Source organism: Melospiza melodia, chromosome 5, assembly GCF_035770615.1.
Source record: "Melospiza melodia melodia isolate bMelMel2 chromosome 5, bMelMel2.pri, whole genome shotgun sequence".
In the NCBI taxonomy this organism is placed as follows: domain Eukaryota; kingdom Metazoa; phylum Chordata; class Aves; order Passeriformes; family Passerellidae; genus Melospiza; species Melospiza melodia.
The window spans coordinates 15,777,195-15,789,703 of NC_086198.1; positions in this window are offsets into that span (position 1 = coordinate 15,777,195).

Genomic DNA, 12,509 nt, shown 5'->3' on the forward strand with positions numbered 1-12,509 from the left:
AGGAGCAGCCCACAGGTATACAATACAAATAATACCTCAAATTCACAGCTTAAAAAACAGTATCTCAAATTTAAAGTACTTGAACACTAAGGTGAGCAAGCTGGCATTGGGCTGGTAACACTGAACTGAGGAGCAGGAGAGCTGTGGAAATCCCTAAAGTGATTAGCAGGATCCAGGACCTTCCAGCTGCATGGGGTGGCATGGTGTGCAGCTCTGCCAGGGATGCCACAGGAATAGAGGAGCCAAGATGCAAAGGTAACACTACCCTAGAAGTCTTCTCAGCACTGTCCATGTCAAAACAAGGGTTTCCCAGTGCTCCCAGCTCCTCATCCCACCTTGTAGCCAGGAGGCCCTGCTGCCATCCTCCCACTCTTCCTGCTGCCTCCAGGAAAAATGACCTGCCTTCTTTACTGAGCCCAAGTGGAGTCCTGTGAGGCTCCCTGCAGCAAGGGCAGGTTCATAGCCTGTTCCACATAAGGGTCTCTGCTGCCTGGAGGAAAACAAGTGAGGTGGCTCCAGCTTTTAGTACTGTACATAGATACATGGTCATTTCTTAGGCTGTAGATTGACAGGATGGAGAATATTACTGAAGCACCCTGTGATATTTTAACAGAAAGACACATCCTCCAAACCTGGAGGGTTTGGAGCGAGTCAGGTCACGTGCAGTGAGGCTCTCCCAGGCAGCAGGGATAACTGCTTCCCATCCTTACTGAGTCTGTCCTGCCCCCAGTGTGCTGTTAGTGAGAAGCTAGGCAGCAGCTTTTGTGGGCACTAGGCTTCCTCAGCCTCGATCTTAGCCCAGGCTTATGTAGCTTCACTCCCCTGGTGCACACAGTGACTGCAGTTCTCCACAGAGCTGTGGTTAAGTGGCATCTTCATCCCCAAACAACTTCACTGGGTCTTGTGTCCCAGCCACATATATTACAGGCTTGCCCCTCAAGCAGCACAATGAAATCTCAAGCAGCACAATAAAATCACAACATAACTAAAGAAAGACAATATTTTAGCACATTATTAAGAGACATCTTAGTTTTAATTGGTGATGGGCTAAGAGTAGATCCTCCAATACAGTCCTTTCCAAATGCCTGGGATGCCAAGGAATGCACTTTAAACCCTGATCATTCATTGTACTTGGGTGACTGCTGGCAGCTGTAGCAGCCTGGCCTTCTGCTCTGCCTTCTGCCAGATGCCTCCTCTCAAGCAAGGTCTCTACCCCAGGTTCTCAGTGTCCCTCACTCTGATCTCCCTAAACAGGGTCTCAGGTGTCAGTCTCTCACTCTTCACTCTCCCCTCTAATGTTTGGTTTTCCTGCATTAAGAGTACACAATGAATCAGATCTTTGCTCCCCAAACCTGCACATTTGAGAGTGGTGTTTTTTTGAGTAACAGTTGTTCATGTATTCCTGCCAAGATCCCCACCAAAATGAGCATCGAAACTTGACTCTTTATTTATCTGTTTTCACAGTCCAGTTTCTAGCTATGGTCCTGAGATGTTTTTTTCTGCCCTTTTCCTTTGGTGCTATCTTGAACTAAATCTACTCAATCTTACAAACCCGGGCAATGACTCTCCCAACTGAGGCAGAAACCACAATGGAGCACTCATACATGTATGTTTGCATACATTAACATACTGATGTCTCCAGCACAGGGAATTTATGCCCCTGGTGACAAAAATACATACATAAAATCCACACCTGTTCCTCTCCACTTTCAGTCAGGGCTAGTCCTGGAGGCCTGCATGCCTTAGGCTGTCAGAGCAGGGTATTTCCCATGGCACTAAGACACTGCTGCAGGGTACAGAGCCACAAAAATCCTAATGCCATTTGTAAAAATTGAGTCTCTGACACACAGCTTAAGTGCTCTAATCACTGTGTGGTGTTAGAAGAGTGGGGGAAAATGAGAAGGATTTCCTCCTCTCTTTTTTGTGTCACAGATTTCTGCTCTGATGCGGTGCCAGCTCCTCAGAGACGCTTTGCTGCGAGTCTGGCCTCGAGCAAAGCGTAAAATTCCATGGGGTTTAGGCTTAATGCCTTCTTCCCAGCCTTTCCTCTTAGCTACCACAGTGTCAGCTTTTGTAAAGCCTGCTTTGGAGGTGTCTAATAGCCTCCATGCATTGCATCCAAAGCTTGGGTGCACAGCTTGGACCCAGAGCTGGCTCCCCAGCACTGCTCTCCTGTGGCACTGCCTCACAAGGGATCAGAAAGCTTCAACATCTTTGCAAAGAGGCGGATGATTCTGGGTTTATGGTTTTTCTGTATCTACTACAGTTGCCAGAAAAGCTCTACAGCAAGCAAAGTGTCAGACCTGTTTGGTTACAGTCAAAAGTACACAGGAAAAGTGCAGCTCCATCACATCTTCTTGCAAATAGCAATTTCTTGCTCTGTGCTGGCATGACATCTCCACTGATTAATAATCAGATCAATGTGATTTGGTTAATAATGTGGGATATCAGTAAATAACATGTCATCCTGATGATTCTAGCAATACTCAGCTGAGGCATGCATCAGCATCAATTACTCTCCTGTGGTTTCCACCTTTAAATCTCTCTCACTCACTAAAGGTACCAAAGTCTAAGATTTCTGCATCCAGATCTGTCATGAAGTGTTACTGGACCTGTCCTCAGAATCACAGAGAGCCTGTGTGTTTAATGCCTTTTGTAACACAGTAGGTACTCCAATTTTAAACTCTTTCTGGTAAAAATAACAACATGCACTCTTTAACCACATTCTGTCCTTTGCTCCTAGAGCTTAGGTCAGACAGGTAAAGGTGATGGGGAAAATGTAGAGAGGCTGAATTCGCTCTGCACCTTAAAATACATTACTCATGGAAGTAGCAGGGAAGTGGGATTTAAAAGGGATTTGAGAAGAGGCACTTAAAAGTGAAATCCAGAGATGAAGAATTAGGAAGACTGTAACTATACAGTTACACAGGAGACCATACAGAGGAAGGCATAGGGTTTTTTCCCCTTTAAATGAGACAGACAAGGAAGTGAACAATTGGTGGGGGAGCATTTAGTTGAGCTTTCTCTGACTAGGGAAAGGTAAAATATTAATCTGTTAATTTAACCTTAGGAAACTTTAGTACCGCTCTACATATTTTAGTTATTGCAGTGTTAAGTCATCACAAAGGAGTTATAAGAATCAGACTCATACAGAAGAAAAATCAAAATATTATTTTCATGGAGAAGACAAACACTCTTCCAATAACTAAGATGGCCTGCAGGAAAGGTTATGCTTCTTGCATGGGAAGTGATGTCTTTCACAAAAATATAAGGAAACTGCACAAGGATTCTGTTGAATTCTGTGCTCACAGCAAAAAACACTTATTATAGGTTCAGAGAAGTGAAGAATGATAGAGTGATAGGGAGAAGCTTTAATTTTTGGCTGATTATTTTCTTGAGTAGTATTTGAATACTGCTGGATTAAGTTTTTCTCGCAGTAGTTTTCTGGTAACATTTCATATTGTCAGGGTGAGCTCTGTGGTAATCTTTGAAATCAAAGCAAAAAAATACAATACTGGAATTTAGATGTGTGTGTGTGTGTTAAAGAGAAGGGAAAACTGAAAGCAGCACCCTGATTTTATCTGAGGACTAGTACCCAAGAAGGAGGGAGCAAACTCCACTTTGGAAAGGAAGAGGTGGATTTGTGGCTTAGCAATAAACAGTGCAGCCCAGCACGCATTATACATCTCCAAGTGCTACCAGATATACTGAGAGGAAATACAATAACCACACATGTGCGTTGGTATGGAAGATTTCTAGCAAAACCAAGTGGAAATAAAATGAGATTTTTGTAGCTTGCACTAAAATGGTGTTTCTTACAGCATTTAGCAAGGGTATGACTGAAAAAGTATAAGCAAAAACTAAGTGAAAACCAACACCTGGATGGCTCAATCCTTTCTCTCACAGAGACTATGCTAGTCAAGGGGTTCTTTCTTTATTTCCTTTTCCATCCGAGCCTGTAGAAGAGATTGAGGGGCTCTTCTTAACACTCAACCTGCAAATGGAAACCAAATGTGCGCTCCCTCCTGGCAGAGCTCTCCCTCTCAGTGAGTGTCAGCCCTTTCTGAAGAAACTCCAGAGCTGGGTGGATTTCACAAGACCCTAACCCTGAGTGCTTGAGATTGAATGATGCAAAGGCCCTGGCGTGGCTCTCTGACTGGGGGGCTGCTTTTCCTCCTAGGATGGGACAGGATCAGGTTCTGGCCGCTGCCCTGTGCATTCCCGTGTCCCTGAGCCCCTGGAGCGGCAGCCCCAGCCCTGCCCGCAGCTCCCCCGGCCCTTGCTGTTCTCAGCTCCTGCCGGGTGCCTTACAAGGGCTGCAGAAGATATAGATGTTTTTAAACCAGATCCTCCCCCTTGCTACCCATCCTTCTCTTCCAGACCCCAAAATCTCATGCCAAAACAAACAGGCAGGAACATAATCCCAGAGGGAGTTTAGATTTCAGCCCTGCTTTTCAGTAGTGCTGCAAATGCAGTCTAAATATGTGTTCGTGTATTTATATGGGGTGTCTGCTCCTCAGACAAAATAAATCAAATACTTGCTGAATTTTGTGCATGACAGATTAAACTGCATCTACAATGTCAGTGACACAAGAGAATGTTCTGGTGGCTATTACATGTAGACAGCAATAGCACATGCAAACTGTGAGAATCTGTTGAATAAGACTAATTATAAACACTTTATTGCTTTCACAAACATCCTGGCAGGTGCCTGCCCAGCCTGCACTGACAAACTTCTGCTTGCAGAGGCTTCGTGGCTTCCCCAGGCCAATTCCCTGGTACCTGATTGTCCATACACCATCAGAAAGATGGTCCTCAGGTCTATCTGGCTTCTCCTTGCTGTCAATCCATTATTTCTGCCACAGATGGAGGAAGAAGATGATTCCCACTCTGTGCTAGAGGGTTTTTCATAACTAAGGGTGAACAGTGTGCTTCCTTCAATCTCCAGCTTTCCCTAGGCCTAGGTATACGTTATCTTTACCCATGGGACACAGCAGCTGCATCTCCCATCTGCTCTTCAGATGTCCTTTAGCCCACCTGTAGGGCAGACAGAAGTGGTGCCTACAAGATACCAGGTGGACCCTCTCCCACAGTGAGAAGAACAATTTTGTGTCCTGCTCATCCATCCCTGAGTAACATCCATTGTTTTCATGTTGGCATGACTGCGTCCTTCAGCTTAGGCTCCATGCTTTCTATTCTTCTGCCAGGTACCAATGAAAATACTGAACAAACACAATGGTGTTGACCCCCATAAATTCACTACTAACATAAATGATGCAGTACTTGTAATTGACCTTCAAGCACAATCCAAACAGGCTTTTCTCACCTCATCTCACCATCACAGTGCTTTCCTACCTGGATAACAGAAGAGAATCACACCCTGGGAAAGGCAAACACCATTTCTGCTCTTCCTGCAAAGCCCATTGACCCATTTTAGAAGGACTCACTACGAACAAATCCTATCAAACTCACATTATTTATCTGTTCTTTATGTTTCTCTCTCTTTGCCTACAGAGTGCAAGTTTAAGCCCACATTTCTCCAGGAACCGAAGTTACATTGACTGATTTCAACTTTACTGCCCCTTCCCCCAGGTCCCTTAAAGTCCCTTTCCACAGGAGCAACCCTCCCAGGTGGCTGGGTCTGCTCAAATCTCCAATCATGGACCTGCTTTGGGAATGAACTTTCCTCAGTGACCCTATTCTTTGTACAGTATTATTGGGTAACCCGAGAACCACAGATGTATCTGATTATTGGAACTCTGGAGATGATTGCCAAAAAACCCGAAACCATGACCTTTCCTTGAGTTGTTATCAGCCAAGCTGGTGGGGGGAAAGAGACATGATTTATGACCATTCATTAAAACTACACAAAACTGATTATGGAGATAGATTTCAGCTGAGAAGTTCAGGCTAAAAACCTCCCTGCAAAGTTCAAGGTATTTGGACATGAAAAAACAAGGCATTATCTCTTGAAGCAATGTGGATTATATTTTTATGATGTTTTGTGTTATATTTTAAAATACAACTTATTTGTACTCAAGGTATTTTTCTTAATTTTCTCATGGTTTGTTAATTTCTTATTTTTATCACTAGATTTTGTTAAATCTAGTTTTATTATTTTAATATTTTTAAAAGTCCATCTTTTAACTGGCCAGGGGCCATCACGCAAAACCACAAAGCGGTATCAGTTTTTTTCCCCACTAACTTTAGATGTAAAAATGCAAGCAGTCAGTCTGGATTTTATATGGGATAATACCATCGCTTGATGCAACCAACTGCTTTGCAGAGGGGTTCTGAACTCTGGCAACAATTTGTTGACAAAGAAGAGCTCCTACAGGGGAACGTGCGCTCCAGCAGTCAACTGCAAACCTGCTCTGAGACTGTACCATGAAATTGCCATGCTTTGGAGAGCAGCCAGCGTGGGATTGGGATTAATTTGCTCCCAGTGTTCAATAAGTAATGTCGGGAGGCCCTGTGGAAAGCGATCCCTGCTGGTTCCACACAGCTCCTGCCGCGGGGCTATGTTTGGTCACTGGCTGGGTGCGTGCGGCCGCCGTGCCCTGGCATTTCTCACTGGGCTCACAGCAGAAGGCAGCTAAAGTGCCTCCCACCCCTGGCACTGACAAGGGGGATCAAGCAGCCCCCTGGGCAGAGCTCCCTCGGGATGGAGGGGCTAAATATAGGGCAGCTCAATAAACACCATTATGATCCGCATGCGGCGCGCCTGCCCAGAATTAAGGTCGCATCCACGCTTTTGTGTGTGCTTCTCCACGGCTCCCTTGGCTTACAAATTAAAGAACTGCAGGTGAGGAGCCGGCTGCCTCATGGGGACTTAGGAATCCAGCCAATTTCCATCTGACAAAACCTTTTAGTCAGTACATGAGGCAACTGCAGAGCAAAGTAAGAATAAGATTTTTAAATCCACATGTAAAATCCATTGTAAAGGTCAGGTTTATAAGGAGACCATCCCAAAATGCTAATGACATGACAGTTTTATGAGACTGGAAAATGATAGCTTGGCAGAAGCTGAGTAATACTAGAGCTAGGGATTTATTTAAATTGGACTACTTTTTTTTAATTTATTTTTTTTGTTTTGCCCTTGATCCTTCCAGATCTCACAGGGATGAAAAATGTGTAAGTAGCTCTCCACATTCAGCTGACAAGCGAGGTAAGAAAAGGTTATTTATGTGAGGCATTATTCTGTAATTTTACCCTCCGAAGGTTTTACATATTTTTCTGCAGAATACGTTATTGAAAGTTACACAAATTTTAATGCCTATGCTTTGCAAAAAAAACCATAAAACATCAACTCTTAATAGCTAGCCTCAGAAATAGAAATAGTAGGAGTTTCTACAGGAAGTTTTAACTTAGAGAAACTGCATTTCTCCATAGAACAGGAGGACAACCTGTCCAGAAGAGCTTGTAGTCAAATATATACATTTAACAGAGGTGCACGTGCACTCTAAGAGTAAGAGAGTAAGCCTTTGTGTATCTAACCAGAGCAAAAGTACTTTTTAATTTGCAATATAAAAATCTCTCTCATCTTAATACTGTTTCTTCAAAAATGCAGTTCAACACCAAGTTAGATTTGTTGGCTTTTTTTTTTTTTACCTTGTGCAATGAATTAATTCACCCTCTAGAACACTGTGAGCACCTAAACACATCCTTCAACTGAGCAGTTCTTGTCATGCTGAACCTTAATGCAATTTTCATTAAACTGCAGTTTCAAGTTTTGCCTCAGCACATACAATATGTCTCAATCAAAACATAGCTGTAGATATGCTATAGCATATTATCTATAGTTACACAAAACATACAATATTTATCTACAGCTACACTAGTGATTTGCTTATCCACTTCAGTGTTTCCCACAACTCCTTTAATCAACAGTGAAAAATAGAATATTTTAAAAAATAGGAAAAATAGGAATACTTTGAGCACCAAAATGGTGTATTCTCTATTCTGCAAGGAGGCTGAGGCTCTCTCTCCAGGTCTGCTACTTCCCTTGGCCACAGCATGTTGAGAACACAGGTGGTGCCTCGGCACCCAGGGCTGTGGGGTTTAGTAGGGTGCTCTGCACAGGGTGTGCAGGCCTGCTCCTGGGAGGTGATGAGTGCTTCCCAGGAAGCGATGAGCCCTCTGAAATCCCTGGGACTTACATCCCCAGGCTGGGCAGCCACTGAGCACATCTCCCCCGACACCCTCCTGGGAATCCTCCTCTCTGCAGCATGCACCAGCCTGCTCCTCAAGTGCCACCCTTGTGGAGGCTCTCCATTAATAAATTGATCATCCTGCTAATGAGGCAGGGTGGATTTTGGGCAAATACTGGCTGCTGTGGAGTTCATTCTGGCAAAATACCGAAGTATTTGTCCACTTTGTGACTCAAGTCTGTAGCTGCTCAGCAATGAGGGCTGGTGTGCAAACCCTCTGGGGCGATGGGCTCCCCATAGAGCCCAGCTGGATGCTGCAGGTCACTCCTCTTCCCCAGCTCCAGAGCCCAGGGCCAAACCAACCCCCATGGGGCAGCATTCCTTCTCCAAAGAAGCCTCTTTTGCTCAGAGGCTCTTGCAGTTGCCAAGTGGCTTCTTCCCCCTGCACCAGCACATCATGGCTGGGGGGTCATGGAACTGAGCATGGATTGTATCCTGCTTTGGATACCTCTCAAGGACGAGGGAAATAAAAAAGAAAGCCTTCCCCTTCCTGTCTCTGAATGGTTTCCAAACCTCTCTGTGGATCAAGTTTGGGAAAAGAAAGCAAAAAACCCTCTCTGTTTCAGAAAATTTGAACACTTAACAACTCTTTCTCCTCTTATGAACCATTTGCTGAGCTTAAATCCAAATTAACAGATAGGTCTGAATTGTTCAGTTAGTGAAGTGACCAGCTGGAATTTGTATTTGGCCACACTCTGGTAATTGTTTTCTTTTACTAGCAGTACAAGCCTAGATGGCACAAAAGGTTGCTAGCCAGTGACACAAGTGACAACTGTATTAGCTGCTGGCTGCAGGGCAGCACCAGCACAGGGATTCCTGAGACAACTTTAAATTGGCTAGCTGGGGTGCTCGCCACTTGTTCACCTGCAAAAGCAGAGCAGTTAAGTTGGGGCATCTCATCTCTGCATGTCTTTACATGAGCATTTTCCCCTCATCATCCCAACACAGTCCTTTTTGCAACAGTGAAGACCCTTCAAGGCCCAAACCTGAGAATGTGCTCCTTGTCAGAGAGATTTTGTTTGTTTTAGCGTTTGTGGTGAGAAAGAGATTAAAAATTATTCTAAAAGAAGAGAGACTCTAGATTTATTTTTTTCTCCAAAAGCTATTTCACACCTGCTACTCCGTACTTTAGAAGACAGAAAAAGTACAACTTTACTGAGTTTTAGTTTTATCCCTTTACATATTTACATTCCTATGTCCTGACCCTGCCAAGACGAAGCTCAGAAAGGAGAAAAGGCTTCTAGAGTATAACTTCTCACCAAAACTTTAAAAACAACCAGCAAAGGGAGAGTTCAACCCACCTAAAGTCCCAGCTGGTCTGTCATTAGCAGACAGCAATCAGCTTTTTACTTCAGATGAGTCACTTTGGTGCATAAAGGCATGTATTGTATACATAATCATGTGTGCTATGGGGTCTCAATAAAAAGATCTGCCAGATGGATTGCTCTGTCCAAACTGGGATCAGGGATGTGGCTGAGCCTATGTAGTTAAAGGGAAAGCAAATAAAATCTACTTTGCACTTTGCACTGTTTTATTGAATGGTGTAAACCCACATGAGTGGGTCTGCGTGGAAAAAATGTAGTTATATATAAGCTTCGTGCCTGATACCTTGACAGCACTGCAGGGATATTTTTAGCTTGAATGAACTCCTGAGCCCTGGTTGAAATGCATTCAACTAGGGCATGTTCCTCTCCATGCTGGAAAAAGTGGAGTCCATTAAGGTCTTATTCTGGTGCACCAGCAGCTCAAGCCACTTAACTTTCCGTGCAGTAAGTCACATGAACTGAATATATAAAGCAAGCAGAGAACACAGCGGAATGATTTTTTATCCCTGACTGATGAAAGGAAGCACATGCTGATCTTTTTGGACAAATCACTGCTCTCTGCTGAAACCTCCATGCCTCCTCCCGTGGATATGTTGAAGAGGATGGGCACTTAAAGTGGTTGGGCAAAAATCCAGCATCACTTGACAACAAAGCCTTACTTAACGCGTATCCTGTTGCGGCCGTACAGTTGTTTTAGCCATCAGACAGAGCCAAAAGCAGTTACAGGGATGTGATGGCAACCTGAGAAGAGCTGTGCAGCCATGGAGAGAGTAGAGGCCATAGACTGAGCCCAGCAGACCCAGGCTGATCTCTACTGTACGTGGCCAGGCTCTCAGGTTACGTGGTTGAGGCCACTGCTTACCGGGCGTGATAGAACTGATCACGTAGGTTTGGGGCAAAGGCACGATTTATCAGATCCTAATCCACAGGTTCATGTTCTCTCCCTTTACCCAGAAATGATGGTCATCCAAGGTTACAGGAGAAGTAGCTGGGAGATCAGCAGCAGCTCTCCTGGCAGCTGCCTTCGTCTGTTAGGCAGCTTTGCCACCCCGCAGCACACGCTTTTGCAGCTGGCACAAGAGACAGACAAGGCACAGGCACTCGTACAAAACCTTTCTGCCCCCATGTGCATTAATGCCCGCTGAAAATGAGCCACACTGGGCTTTCACAGAGAGCTCTCTGGGTACCAGTGTGGAAGAAAGTAATGACATTGCTGTTTTTAACAAAGCAGTTTGGTTCCTAAACTTGGTTACTCAGGAGATGGCTGGGGAGCTGAATATTCAGTCCTGTCACAGTATGCTGCTGCAAGAGGTGATGACATGCTTGTCCTTAATCATATTCTGCCCATATCTTATTTTCAGATGTCATTCTTACAAAGTTATGTACTAAAAGTAGTGAAAAAAATACTTAGTAAGAGCATATTAAAAATGCACCTGTGTTAAAAGAAAATCTCAAAAAGGAAACCATTAATAGTTAAAAAAAATAGCTTTTCCTATTGCACTTGTCAGAAGATGATAAAACCTGTGACTGAAGCCAAAAACTGTGGCTTTGTTTTGGGAGGACACCATCCCACTCTTCCATTAGCAATCAGAAAAGTCAACAGAGCTATTAGTATTCCTTATAATGCTCTAATTCACAAATTCATGGAAGATTCTGAGTTGGAAGGAACCCACAAGGATCATCGAGTCCAAAGTTTTCTGGAATTCTATACCCTTGCTGTTCTTTTTGTGCAGAGCATTTCCCTGCAAATGAGTATCATTTACAGAAGTGAAATGCAACGTACTTTTAACAAAAAGGTTTATCCCATTTTTTGTATTTGCAAACTAGAGATATAAAACTCTATCCTGGGCTCGTATCTGGTACTTTCCATTGAGCAGGTGCCACTGAATGTGAACTTTCTCCCATTTTGACCAAAGGAACAGCTGTTCTGTTGGTTTTACAGCACAGATTTACACCAGCATGAAAGCACAACTGCATACTCACTCCACCTGCTGAATAACCTGCAGCACTGGCTGCCCCAGCGCTTTCACCAGGCACCAGATGGAGATTCCCACCCAGCTGGACATCACCTGACCTAAGTTTCTAAACAAAAAGAGCATGGCATTGTACCGTGTTGGATTTGTATTGACCAGGCAGCATTTTAGCAGCTCTACTCAGTCTAATTTTTAATGCAGTGTACCACAGCAAGAATCCTCATTATCTCCTTTGTGCTGGACAGGACCAAAATATATCTCAATAGAAGACAGGAATAATAATAAGAAGTGAGACATATGAAATTTTTTGCCTCAAGAACCTGGTATTGTCCATGGACAATTTTTTTTAGTCACATTAATGTGGTTTTGACACCCAAGTGTTGAGGCGGGGATGCAATAGCTGCATTAGCTATTTATAGAGGCACTGTGTAAAGATCAACAGATGTTTTCAGCACAGCTCTGTACTTCAAAGGTTACTAGCAAAGTCAGGGCAGTATAAAAAACCTTAATTCATAAATTCACAATAAAAGCCCTGAATTGTTGTTGTTTTCTAGAGGATCCACCAGTTGTTAGGCTAATTGCTGTGGCAGTCTGACTGTTAGGGGTTACTTCCATTTTGATCAATATTAGTTTAAAATAATATTGAAGGGGAAAGTGTGGAAAGGCAGGCCAAAGTTTTATTCCATAAAACAATATGGAAGTGTGGAAAAAGCAACCAAAGTTTGTGATGCTATCAATAATCATAGCAACACCTCAGACAAGGTACATGTTAAATTCTTGGCTCTTGATTAGAAGTTAATTTTTTTGCCAATCCCAAACATTTAAAATTGAAAATTAATCAGATTTTTTTAAAACAGTGTACATAGATGTACTGATCTGGAGCATCCATTGGTCATGGTCAAATTCTAGTATTAAATCACAGTTTTTAATGAGAGCTGATGCTGAAAACCAACCTACATACCAGAACACAACACCAATTCTACCTCATCATGGCAAAGTTG